At 40.1% G+C, this 13,238-nt stretch overlaps 1 protein-coding gene and 2 non-coding genes across 4 annotated transcripts in view; 1 reads left to right on the top strand and 2 right to left on the bottom strand.

The window, feature by feature from the left end:
* The window catches only part of sema3h (sema domain, immunoglobulin domain (Ig), short basic domain, secreted, (semaphorin) 3H), a 111,434-nt gene that overhangs the window by 50,005 nt on the left and 48,191 nt on the right, over positions 1–13,238 (top strand). The window lies entirely within an intron of this gene.
* trnam-cau lies at positions 505–576 on the bottom strand. Its single transcript has one exon. It is a non-coding gene; the product is annotated as a tRNA-Met (tRNA).
* Positions 1,030–1,101, bottom strand: trnad-guc. Its single transcript has one exon. It is a non-coding gene; the product is annotated as a tRNA-Asp (tRNA).

Here is a 13,238-nt window from a genome sequence, read left to right as displayed (position 1 = left end):
AATCACATCCTGGCAAAAATTTGTTAGCAGAGGATAGTTTCGATCTATCGACCTCTGGGTTATGGGCCCAGCACGCTTCCACCCTCTGCCACTCTGCTGTTAACCACCCTGTATGGTACTTGAACGAGCTAATGGTGACGTCACTTGTCAAGCAAATGAAAACAAAGAATAATGTTTCCGCCCGGTTTCGAACCGGGACCTTCGCGTGTGAGAGTGACCTGATTAACCTCCACTACGGGAAACTGATTGTGGCATTTGACGACTGCCAGCGGAGCCACAACCTCTGAGCTCAACAATACCTGGTATTAGGTCATGATTGGATGGTGTGACATTAGCTAATATTGATTAAATAGGTTAAAGACTTATTCTCCCGTCCGGAATTGAAGCCCGGTCTTCCGCGTGACAGGCGGAGATACTGTCCACTATAGTAATGAGGAGGTGAGAGGTACCATGTGACCACGCCATCATAAAACTGCTTCAATCACATCCTGGCAAAAACATTGTTAGCAGAGGATAGTTTCGATCTATCGACCTCTGGGTTATGGGCCCAGCACGCTTCCGCTGCGCCACTCTGCTGTTAATCACCCTGTATGGGAGTTGAACCCATAATCCCTGGTTTAGGAGTACAGGGCCTTATTTACCAAAGTCAGGAGGTGCTGTGTTAAACAGCTGTAGTCCCTCTTTGTGAAATATTTACTGACAATCACATCCTGGCTAAAATATTGTTAGGAGAGGATAGTTTCTATCTATCGACCTCTGGGTTATGGGCCCAGCACTTCCGCTGCGCCACTCTGCTTGTAATCATCCTGTTTGGGACTTAACCTCTGTTACGCATCAGGAGAAAACCTCTGTTTCCGCCCGGTCTCGAACCGGGACCTTTCGCGTGTTAAACGTGATAACCACTACACTACGGAAAACTGATTGTGGCATTTGACGACTGCCAGCGGAGCCACAACCTCAGAGCTCAACAATACCTGGTATTAGGTCATGACATTAGCTAATATTGATTAAATAGGTTAAAGACTTATTCTCCCCGTCGGGGAATCGAACCCCGGTCTTCCGCGTGACAGGCGGAGATACTGTCCACTATACTAACGAGGAGGGGTGAGAGGTACCATGTGACCACGCCTACGCAATCATAAAACTGCTTCAATCACATTCTGGCAAAAAAGTTGTTAGCAGAGGATAGTTTCGATCTATCAACCTCCAGTTTATGGGCCCAGCACGCTTAAGCTGTGCCAATATAAGCAAAATAATGAACGACATTCTGAATTGTAATTAATAATTCAATGTGTTGCGATTTGTGCAATAACACTGCCAGTATCTTCTTTCCCTGTTTTGGCTCAAATGACTATTTTCTTAATATTTCATGTCTTCTCTTTTTAATGATGTTCATATTTTTTGACAAATTTCTAATTTAACAGACTATAAACAGAAAATATTGCTGACATATAAGTGTCTCGCACTTTCCTTAACATTATTGAAACGGTCACTGCTACATTTTGTCTTTACTGTAAGTTAGGATCATATTTACTGTAGCGTGCAACAAAAATTCAGATGTCTAAGGCTTTGCTTCTTTTTTAGAAAGATATGTCAATATGTTCTTGCCCACGTTTGCTACATTAAATATCTGAGTACATCGAAGTTGAATTGCCTATCATAGTTTAAATGTATGTATCCATGTCAGTAGAAAAAAATGGACAAAAACAGTGAGCTCAAATTAGCACACAAGCACATTCTGGTATCATTATCATACAGTTGTATATGTTGCTGAAATCAAGCACCTGCCAGTACATAGACAGTTTGAGCTGTTAAGAGGGGCCCTTACATTGTCTCAGAGATTTGTTGTGACCGGTGAGGTTTAATCAGACCTACTGATCAGACAGCTTTAAATACTTAAATACATGTCTGATTACCTCCTAACTCTTATCTCTTTCTCAATGACTAAATTATCCCAGTTACAAACTTCATGTCACCCAGGTGCAGCAGTGGGCTAACACAGACACACACACACACACACACACACACACACACACACACACACACACACACACACACACACACACACACACACACACACAAAGAGTGAATTGCGTCTATTATCTCAGCAATTCAGTGAATAGTAGAGTGATTTTCTTGATGATAGATGGCAGTTTGAGATATCATCTCTGTACCACACGCTCACACAAACAAACACACACACACACACACACACACACAGAGAGTCTTTTATAGAGTTTTGTAAACACACAGACAGGCAATTATTGTTTTCAAACTTTCAAAAACAACAAACACACTAAACCCCTAAACGGCTTCCAAAGGTTAATTAGCCTCTGCTTTCAAACGAGTATGTAAAGATTCATAATCACAGAATAAAGATCCATAAAAGCCTCAGAAGAGATTTGGATGTTTTATTATTGTGAATCAGTGTGAAAAGTATTTTCACAACTTGAGGATGTTGAGTCATGTTTTACAGCATTAGTGATTTGCTCTGCACATACACATTTAGTGTTTATCAGTCACTGGAGACTGAATCCAATCACATGATTTTTTTGGCACGAGTGGATGTGGGCTTTGACCTTTGATCATTACACTGCTTGTTGCTTGTGATGTATTAAATGTTGTCATTTAAACTCACCCTGCTGCATTCTTCTGGACAAATGCCCAAATTGTCATGTAAATGAGTCCTTTGGGGGCTGTGTGAGTAATTTGCATACATCTGCTGGTTCCATATTATGTATATACTATGTCGTATTCTGTATTATGTGTTTTAAGTTCCTTCACGTAGCTGAGTATGGTAGTAAACAGCTGCTACTTTTTCCTTTGGAATCAAGACGATTGTATTTGACTCTTGCCTGGCTCTCGCTTGAACCACATTTGAGGATCTTTGTATAAAGTTGGACTCAACTTTGTCAACTGTCCCCTTTTGTAGTGCACTGTTTTTTGAATCTTTAAACTCAGCCGGGGGCGCAGGGCTGCAAAGCAATGAATATCCACAATGAATAGTGGCTGTCACTGTCCAAGCTTTTTAAATCTATGTGTGTGAATGGTCTGTTTCTTTCCCATTCACTTCTCAGCTCATTTTGGATTTCATTTGAATGAACTGTTTTTAGAATAATTTCCCCTTTTATGGCTTCTAGTGAGATAGAACTAAACCTTTTGTTCCAGCCACAAAAAAAAGGAAATCAAACAGTGAAATGTGTCTTAACATTGTGCTTGAATCTACCTATTTGCTGTATTATTATTTTTTTATGTAAGAACTCTGAGTATGTGAATGTATCCGCTAGGGTTAGGGTTAGGGTTAGGGGTTAGGGTTAGTAGTCAACAAAATGCTCCAACAATTATTTATAGATGCAAAAATAACAGTAGTTCCTGTACAGCTGTATATGTCAACACAAAATGATGAAATCTCAATTTCCTTCCGCATCCTGACTAAATTTAGTACTCATTAGTAGGTAGTGAGTAAGTGGACGGGGTCATTTCAGGCACAATTAAGTGTATTTTAAAAATCCAATTTAGAGAAACAGGAAAGACAAGTATTTCTAAATTAAACAAATTAAACTAGGAAGTAAGCAATGGTCACACTGTCATTTTGTCGTTTATAATTATAGATTCTTCTGTTGCATTTGCACATGCATTTAGGTTTGTTTCTAAAAGTAAAAAAATATGTTTTAGACTTAAAAAAATCTGATTTGAGGCCATTTCTTCATTGTTGTTTCTTTGCAGAAACTAGAATTTTAATCTTTTCAGCATCTCAGGAACACAGCATTTTGTCGCTGTACTTTATACTTTGTAATTATGCAGTATTTCAGATGGACTGATTTAAAGAGCTTGTCATTTTTTCCTTGTCTAAATCCTGTACCAGACTAAAATATAGGCTGTCTGCAGTTAATTTATATAAAAGGTTTTTGGTGTTTGTGGTATCCTCCTTGTTCTGTGGCCTCACCTTTCCTTTCCCCCTCTGTACTAATAAAGTATAAAATCCTCCAGAGCCATATTTATCCAGAGCCATTATTCATTTATTCTTTCAGATCTGTTTCTATCTAGGCCAGTGCTTTCCAGGCTCTGGGCTGGGGATGTTGCTGAGATGTGGATTTCACTGAGATGGTTATCTGGTACAGAATCGAGATAATCTGTCTTATTAATATTAACTGCACCAGTCCCCAAACGGTGACACTACCATTGTTTGCGACTGCTGAAGTTAAACACCAAAACTTCTGAAAAAACTCAAGTAAGACAACCGTCTTCTCTGGACCTGATTGTGCGGGCTACTTACATTCAAAATTGGCAAAATATAAAGTTAAGCTTTAACTTAGGTTAGCAGGGTTTTTCCTGCAGAGAGAATTGCAAGGCGGCCTCCTCCGTCAAATTGCGTGCCGCCTCCGCCTCCCAACAAAATTCTAGTACAGTGGAAACATATAGTGATCAGGTTTGTCCTGGGCCAAATTCATCACTGTAAGCTGTTGATTAGTATAAAAGAATTGCGTAGCTTCTGTATGATAGTAACGGAACTTGAGGAAAGGTAAAAGCGCGCACACACACACACTCACTCCCTGACTCCCTGACTCCCTGCTCACTGCTCTCTCTCTCTCTCTCTCTCTCTCTCTGACACGCAGACTGCCAGACACACTTACACACACACACAGACAGTGTGATCGGACACATGTAAGACTGGGTAAAATCAACAGAATTTGTAAACTTAGTCGATGTAGGTAGAGCCATAGGAGATGGTGGGGCTCACTCATTTTGGCTCAATTCGGTTGGCAGTGCACATGATAGATACACAGAGAGGAGCAGTAAGGTACTGACAGAGCCAGTAAATCTGTAAAATATAACATCCTTACATCCCAAACATGTTTGAAAAGACCCAAAATGATCACTGTGAGCGGACTTAGTGGAGCTCTGTGCATGTCCCTAAATGTGTCTGCCCCGGGCTGGGCCCTGATTAATGTGGATTTGTGCTTGAGGCTTTTCTCATCTCTCTGACAGACAGTAGAAGGAGTGTCATTACTCCCTTGCTTTGGTAACAACAACACCTAACAACAGTGGACATACTGTAAATTTACCCTTGAGAGGTCTCTGCTGTTAATATCAGGGGCTATCTTTAGCCGAAGCCATTAATTGAGCATAAAAAAATCCCACAAGCTTCATATTTCTTTTGTGTCCCTTAAGTATTAATTTGCTCCAATCTGCCCTGCTGTCAATAATCCAGGGCTGAGTTGAGCGGTGTTTCTCACCTCTTCTCTTTGCCTCTTAAGATGCTTTTAGACTGAACTCAACTGAAGTCCAGACATGTTCTTGAAATTTTCGGGTGGGGCTGTAAAAACACAAATGTTTGAGCCAGTTGCTCCAGAAATTTTTCAGACCTTTTCCGGCCAGCTGCCAGTAAAATGTCCGTAAAATGTCAGAGTGAACCCATGTGAGAATTCAGCAGGAAAATGAAAATTCACAGCGAGAGAGTGGGCGTGTTGATGACGTTTCTAACACGTGACAGATGCAAAAGTGAAAAAAACTAACAAAAGAATGTAAACATCTCAAGATTAAAAAGGGCCAATGCCAGTGTCAATGTGCTATAAACAAAAACATTTGCTTTCCGCAGGGGAATTTAGACGTCATGTCCTGACTCATGCATGTGCTACCCAGACACAACCCCTCGTCTGGATGTTCCAGACATTTTCCTGTTGTTATGAACCCGTCTGACTCTGACAATCTCCTCCTGCGTTCTTCATATGTGAAAGACGTGTAAAAAATGTCCGTACCCAATTTGGAGTTCATGTTGGGCTTTAATGTTTCTCTGCATTTCTACAAAACATTCAAGAGATGACAGAAAGGTTTTTACTCCAATTACTTTAGCTCAAGCAAGGGATTTAACTTTAGTGTACTGTTCACTGTGAACAGTAGCTTACATAGAAAATCAAAAATGAAACCAGAAAAGTACATTAAAGTTAATAAATCAATTAGATTACATCCAACCTTATTGTCATTGCATGTGTCATTCATATGATATAATGATATTGTCATAATGATAGGAAAAAGTAGCCCTGTAACCTCTACCTTGTCGTAACCTTGGATGTTGATGTCCATGTTTGTTTCGGAAGTATATTTCTCACAGCATTCCTTTCACTTTAGCTCCATGTGGGAATTAAATCCACAAAGGCACCCTTGACTGAAGCCAGAAGCTGATGGGTCAGGAGTGCTAAAACTCTCTCCAATAGTTTACCTCATTAGCTGTAGATTAGGACAAACTGGAGACGCGTAATATGAGGGTGTGTAGAGATGTAGCTGATACTGAGAGGTTTATTCCCAAAATAGATATCCATCTGTCACTACTTCTTCCACAAAGATTGTTGCAGGAGTTATGGTTATCCTGAAGTTATTACAGATATACAGTATTTACATTCCAAAGACCAGATAGCAACATGGCAAAATAAGATGGTGAAGTGGCTTTTCAACCAACGAGCACAGTATTATTTTCATGGTATTTCTGTGTCGGCAACAAAACAAAGACAGAAAAAGAAGAGAGGTAACATTTGAAGTCCCAAGTTCCCAAGCTGGGATCTCTGTTAGTGAAGCCCTCCCTTTGCATCTGTCAGGGAGCCCGTAACTTACTCACAGGCAAGTTTTTTATTTTCAACAAAAAGGCACTAAATGTCCATTCTCTATACAACAAAATCCCCAATTATACTGTGAAGAAAGTGAATTTGTTTTATTGAGTTTTAAGTATCATCATGTAGTGAACCTCAGATTAGTACTACATACACACTGACACAAAACATCTCATCTTTAGTCCTTGGTGTTAGTGATTTGACATTCCCAGAGCTGCGTAAACAAGAGCAAACCACAAGAATTTGATTCTCCCTGTTTTGTCAGTGATGGGAAGATGAGACAAAGTCCCACAAAAGGTTGGAAGTCCGACTTCCTTTTCCTGTTTAAATAGAGCCAGGACTTATCAGAAAATAGAGAGGATGTGACAGATAGGGGGTTTATCGTCTGGCCGGGCTTTAAAGCCGAGATGGGTGATAAATTTGACCCTCGCAGCTGATAGTAAATTTAAACCTGAACTCTCTGCAGACATCATAGCTACCCATAACCTTCAAAGGGACAGCTTCTTTTGAATGGTTCTTAAGATGTATAGATTTACAGTAGTTATTGTTCATTTGCCAAAGCAAATCCACGAAACACACCGTATGTCAAACACACTTGGCTGAGCCAAGAAGTAGAAGCCACAGACGGTTTAAAATGACTGCATTTTTACTCGTATGGGTGTGGACATACAGAATCTCTTCAAAAGTGTTGACTTAACTCTTATGTGGGTAAATTCATGCTTAGGATTTTGGCTGCACATGGGATCCACCAGTCTGTGTAGGAAACACAGAAGTGATTTTCTTGAGAATCTGACACCAGTCCAGGCCACTAAGGGTTATTGTTTCATCTTGGACTGAGTCCTCTTCAGAGTTATAAACCTCAAGTCTCGGCCTCAGCAGCAAGACGGACAGATGTGTTGCATACTCAACTAAATCTAAAGCTCTACAGCCAGATTTATTTTCATAATGTGTTTGGATGTAGGATGGAAAAATGAATAAATCACCAGATATCACTTGGGGGTTTGGCCATTTTGCCAAAGAGCTTATGTTTCACACTTGTTCGCTATGAATGAATAAATAAAATGTGGTGGATACATTTTTCATGGACTCAGGATTATTATTTTTTTATATGCTTACAGGGGGGAAAAAATCATTTGAGGTGTGAGTTTTTACACTGTATCATATGAGAGTGTTGTTACGATAAAGATTCACAGTCACCAGTGGTCTTTTCTTTCTCTTTTCTCATCAAGATTGTGAAAAAGTGTTTTCAAATATTAAAATCGGTGACTAGATGTAACTGCTCATCAAAAATGTCTCAGTCTTTGTAGCTGTGAACAAGGTTTTAATCAATAACATTGTTCCGCAGTCGGGCAGCAGATGAGACTATATGTAACTGTGTGAATGTGAAGCAGAAAAAACAATGAACCTTCCCTCAGATAAATAAAGATGAAAAATAAATTAGATTAAAAGCAAACAATGTGAGTATGAGGTGTGTATGTAGCAGCACAGCGCCACAATCAACATTCTGATGATGATGAATAATCATACACACTGAGGTCGGAGGTCAAGCTGTTCACGTGGGTCTGGTCTGTCGGTGACACAGTCCAGACGTAGTGTGTCCCTGTGTTTGGCTATAATTTTGCTGTGGTATGTGTGTGTGTGTGGGCTCATATGTTTGAATATGAGAGAAGATGTGAGTTCATGTGGAACAGGAAGATGCAATGAGTAGAGATTAGCTTGAGTGATGTGTTAATTAATTTATATCAACGTAATGCACATAATTATAGTACAGTAGACCCTCCCAAAGAGTCAGAGGATACAGTTGACCAACCAGGTTGATCAACGAAAAAAGCATGGTTTGAGTTCAACTCACAGCGCTTTTGTCAGCACCGGAGAATAGTCCTGCTGCACCAGCTTGTTTGTATTTCTTGAACCAATCACAATCATTACAGAGCAGCGCAGAGCCCAGGTTGCAGCAACAGTGCCCCTGGAAAACATTGTTGGGGGTAGCTAGTTTTAGTGGAGCATTAGAACTTGAAAAGGTGACCACTGTCATAAAGATGACTAATTCCCCACAAAGAAAGGATGACCAAAACAATAAAACAACAATTGTTGAAATTGTCGTGGGTTGAAAACGGCAACAGGCAGGAAACGGAAGGGGAAGAGAATGCTGCCTGAAATAGGAGCCCAATGGCAGGTTTATACATATAACAGTCAGTAAGACAGACTATGTGAGGGATATTGTGTGATTTACATGATGTGACATAGATGAGCTGAGCTTAAGACAGTGGGAATGAAAGAGTACTGTGCATGAGAAGCTGTGGTTTTATACCATGCACTGTGTTCCATAGACATAAACCAATGATTGTGCATCTGAGACACCTCAGGTAACTCCAACAAAAAGACAAGCATGTAAGAATTTCAAACATTATGATTGTTCAACAATGTGACTGGAAGAAATTTCAGGCACCGTGAACAAATACATTCAAGCACACATATTGATAGTGAATGTGTGTCATCATTGAAGCACTATAGTCTGATTTTGGTGAGAGTAGCATCGAGAGACAATGAGATTTTAACATACTCCTCTATGTATGTCGACATGTGTGTTAGAAACGCTTTTGTCTGTGTGCACACACTTGCGCATGTCTTCACATGAGTGCCCATTTGTGTGCCTACAGGCTTTGTTCCCAGGCTTCTGCAGGCCTCCCGCTGTAATTGCACCAGTAATTGGTGAAGTGATAACCCCATTTCCACAGGAAATGTGCCCCGGTTTCCTCGCCTCCGCCAGGGCCACCCCCCTCTGATGGCGCAGCCAACAAAGTCCTCCCCCAGGGAATGTCGCACCAGACAGCTTAGGTTCCCTGGGGCTCAGCAAGTAGACGAACAGATGGATAAAGACAGACACACACACAGACGACACACATGTAGCTTACAAACCCACTCACATGGACAGTGCTGTAGGCTATGAGAGAATAATTGGATAATAGTAAGTGTAGCTTGTGTGGGTCTGGATGTAAAACGAGGAAAACCTACTGTAAAATAACAAAGTTGGACTCCCATGAGTTGGATGAGAGACTTGATTCTTTTGATTTTCCTTTTTATCTTGTGCGTCATTCAGATTTCACTGTGGCAACACAAACCCCTGCAAGACTTACAGAATTATTCTTATACATATATATATATTTTTTAGATATGTTACACACTTCCACGCTTAGTTGGGAAACTTTCCTCTCCAGAGCCTAACAATGTTCATAAAGTGAGGAATAATCCAGCCTGGCATGTTTGCTAATAAAATTTGAAAACATGCTACCTGTACAGTCGCTTACAGGTCTGGTTGTCAGGTCACCTCTGATATGTTCTGGTGATGCCAGCATGGAAAAGAAGATGTTCGGTGTATGTTTAGCTGAGTCACAGCCCAGCTCAGACCTTGTCATGCAGAACAGACAGCTCAGATATTGCTGAAAGGGAACTTTGAGACCAACTTGGTGGGATCCAGACAGGCACAGACAGAAAACTTCACCAACCATTGGTGAATATTATAATATGTAAATAAGAAACTGATTCACACCATTTGTCAACATTACTTCGTTTATTAATTTCTTATCAGTTAACATTCAACACTTTGTGCTAAAACTGTCTCAAAACAAATAATATTTTTTTTATTTGGACGACAAATAATTTTTTGTTTTGTTGGTTTTCAACTTGTGTGTGTACGTGTGCGAGAGTGTGTGTGTAAGAGAGAGTAGGTGTGTATGTGGTGCAATGCAGGAATGTTCTTAGCTGTATCACACGCCACACATTTGCTCTAATCACTCCGAGGTCCATCAGAGCTCCCATGACCAGCAGCCTTCAATATAATGTAATGTTCACCGTGGATAAAAATACCTCACCACTAAGATACACATACACACATACACACACACACACACACACACACACACACACACACACAAATGTGTATATAACAGTATATAAACAAAAACACCCTTGTCGAGGTTGACGCTTGCAGTGATATAAAGACACCATTCACACACAGACATGTTCTGTGTGTGGGGCAGTGTGTGTGGGTCCGTGCATGTAATGTAGGATTATCTCTTAACATCTCTGTTCTTTTATGTGTTAACCTTTTTCGTCTTTGATTCCCAGTGACAGGAGTCAAAGGCCAATTGGCTTAGATCAGAGGTCATGACCCTTGTTGACCCTGCTGTCAACTTGATGTTGATAAGAATGGCTGCACTCAGCAGGCGCGCGTGTGTAACTGGTATGTGTGAGAAGGATCAGATCATGCTACTTTCATAGTGCAGAACAAACTGTTATAATATAATAATACCAATAATGCAAATTTTACAATTAAGTACGATTCATTTATTCGTTCTCCTTTAAGCTGGGCAGATGCTGTATGATTTCACCTTGAACCGATTCCTGAGATGCACGCCAAATTTTGCAGACTGAATTTCAGCTTCATTGTGTTTGTCGTGGAGTGAACAGGGGAGAGCGAGGCTTCATCAATGCTCCTGATCTGCTATTAGATGGTCAGATGATTTTCTGATATGTCAGCCACGAGTCGATTTGCCAAACTCTGCATCTTTTTTTTCTCACTGTGCCTGTGCGAAATGGCGGCACTTTTCATCACAATGAAATGGGATTTAACAATCAAAATTCTCAGTGGCCACTTGACAAGAAAATGTCATACTAATTAAACTAAAAATATTGGAACATATTTTGAATGAGCCCCAAGAATTTAAATTGTTTAGCAACATAGCTTAACATGAAGGGGTTCAACAATAACCACAAACCAAAACAAAAGACAAAATCTGATGAAGTTTCAGCAGCGGCTTGGGTAGGAAGTTGTTGTTTTCACCACTATTTCTTTTCCCATAGTCCTCTTTGGACACTTGGTTCCCCTTTGCATTTGCATTTTACTGGGAGAGCTTTGGTGACAGAAAGCACTGCAAACATCCTTGAATAATAGTGATCCAAACAATGGAAGGAAAAAACAATCAACTGGCTAACTGGCTAACTGGCTAGCAGTGTGTTTTTCCTTCCTCATATGTCGTTTGCCCTGGAAGTTGTAGCAAAAATGAGCAAAACCAGATAGAGTGCAATTAAAAAGAGTCCCGTTACCTGGAATAAAATTGGGGATTTCTCTGGGTTTGAACATTGTTGAAAATATCTTGGATAATCTAAGTACCCTAGGCAACAAAACATATAACATTGGTCAAGTTGTTTTTAGAAATTCTAATGAAGAATTAACACATATTATATCTGTAATACTGGTTCATTAATTTTGAATGGAAAACAAACACCTATGCTCACTTTCCAACAATCAGAATTCAGAATTTAAGAGGCCATGCCAGCACACCATAACACAAAGGACCGGAGTAGAAGTCTGATGACTTTTGTATATAATAGGCAGACAGGTGTGTTATAAGTTGTGCTTGCAGATCACAGTTGTTCCAAAAAGAACATGATGCTAAATGATTAAAAACATTGATTTTAGCTTTTAACAGAACACTTTTCTCTGCAAAGCTACAATTTAGCACCATACCACCATTATCACTACAGAAAATTGGTGGTTTAAGTTTCGCTACACTCTATTAGAAGTAAGAAAAATCTATGTTGTAAAAAGCCACTTTTAAAAGTAATGGTTGCATCATGTATACTGGCAGGAGCATGAAAATCAGTGAATATTTATAGCAGTTGTTATATTGTCTGTGTCAAACTCAATAAAAAAAAACTACAGGATCATTTGTGGATGAAATGATTAGTCCTAAAGAAATATTGCAGAGTGAAGATAACATATATTACCCAGCCTCTTCACAGAATATAACAGTAGTCCATCCACTAGACCAACTCCCCAGAGTAAATAATCTGATATTTTTCTGCTCCTCTTTGCTTTATGTCCTCCTCTGCATGCCACATGACAACTCACTATTTTGTTATCAGGTTGTTCATCCAGCATTTGGAATGCAATTGGGAGCTTAGAGTTATTAAAAAAATCTATTTCAATTCAGAGTTTCTAAAAAGACTGCAGGGCTGGAGAACAAATTGCCTCTGGGTCGATGAAATTATCACAAACCACCACAGACGCATACTAAAGGCTTCACTAACGATTCAGAAGTTATTGTAGAGTGTGAAGGGAATGGGTTGACCCTTTATGACTGTGGTTAATAATGACCAAAGATTTCATTTAGTCTCATCAGACGTGTGTGCTTGTGTGTGTGTTAACACCCTGTTGAATGTTGGCACTGACAGACAGGCTACTGGCACACAGATGGCAGTTTTTCTACCCTGAAATATCTGTAAATGTACGTGGTTAATGGTGTGCACGGATGTGTGTGTGTGTGTGTTTGCCTTCCCATTAAATAAATTGCTTTGATGTGTTGGAAAAACACTCCATTATTGCAGACTGCCCTCTGTGTTTTAGCCAAAGTGTTGATGGGAGGTGTGGGCCAAATAATTGAACTGTGTGTGTGTGTGTGTGTGTGTGTGTGTGTGTGTGTGTGTGTGTGTGTGTGTGTTTGTGTATGTGTGTGTGTGTGTTAGACATGGGGAGTGAGGGTAAGGAGGCACAGCCAAGAGACACCCCTCGACACACCACACACACACACACCCTCAGAAATTATGTCGGCATGGTTGCTGTTGCCAAGG

Source organism: Hippoglossus stenolepis, chromosome 6 (assembly GCF_022539355.2).
Source record: "Hippoglossus stenolepis isolate QCI-W04-F060 chromosome 6, HSTE1.2, whole genome shotgun sequence".
Lineage (NCBI taxonomy): Eukaryota > Metazoa > Chordata > Actinopteri > Pleuronectiformes > Pleuronectidae > Hippoglossus > Hippoglossus stenolepis.
This window is presented reverse-complemented; position numbering and strand designations above follow the sequence as displayed.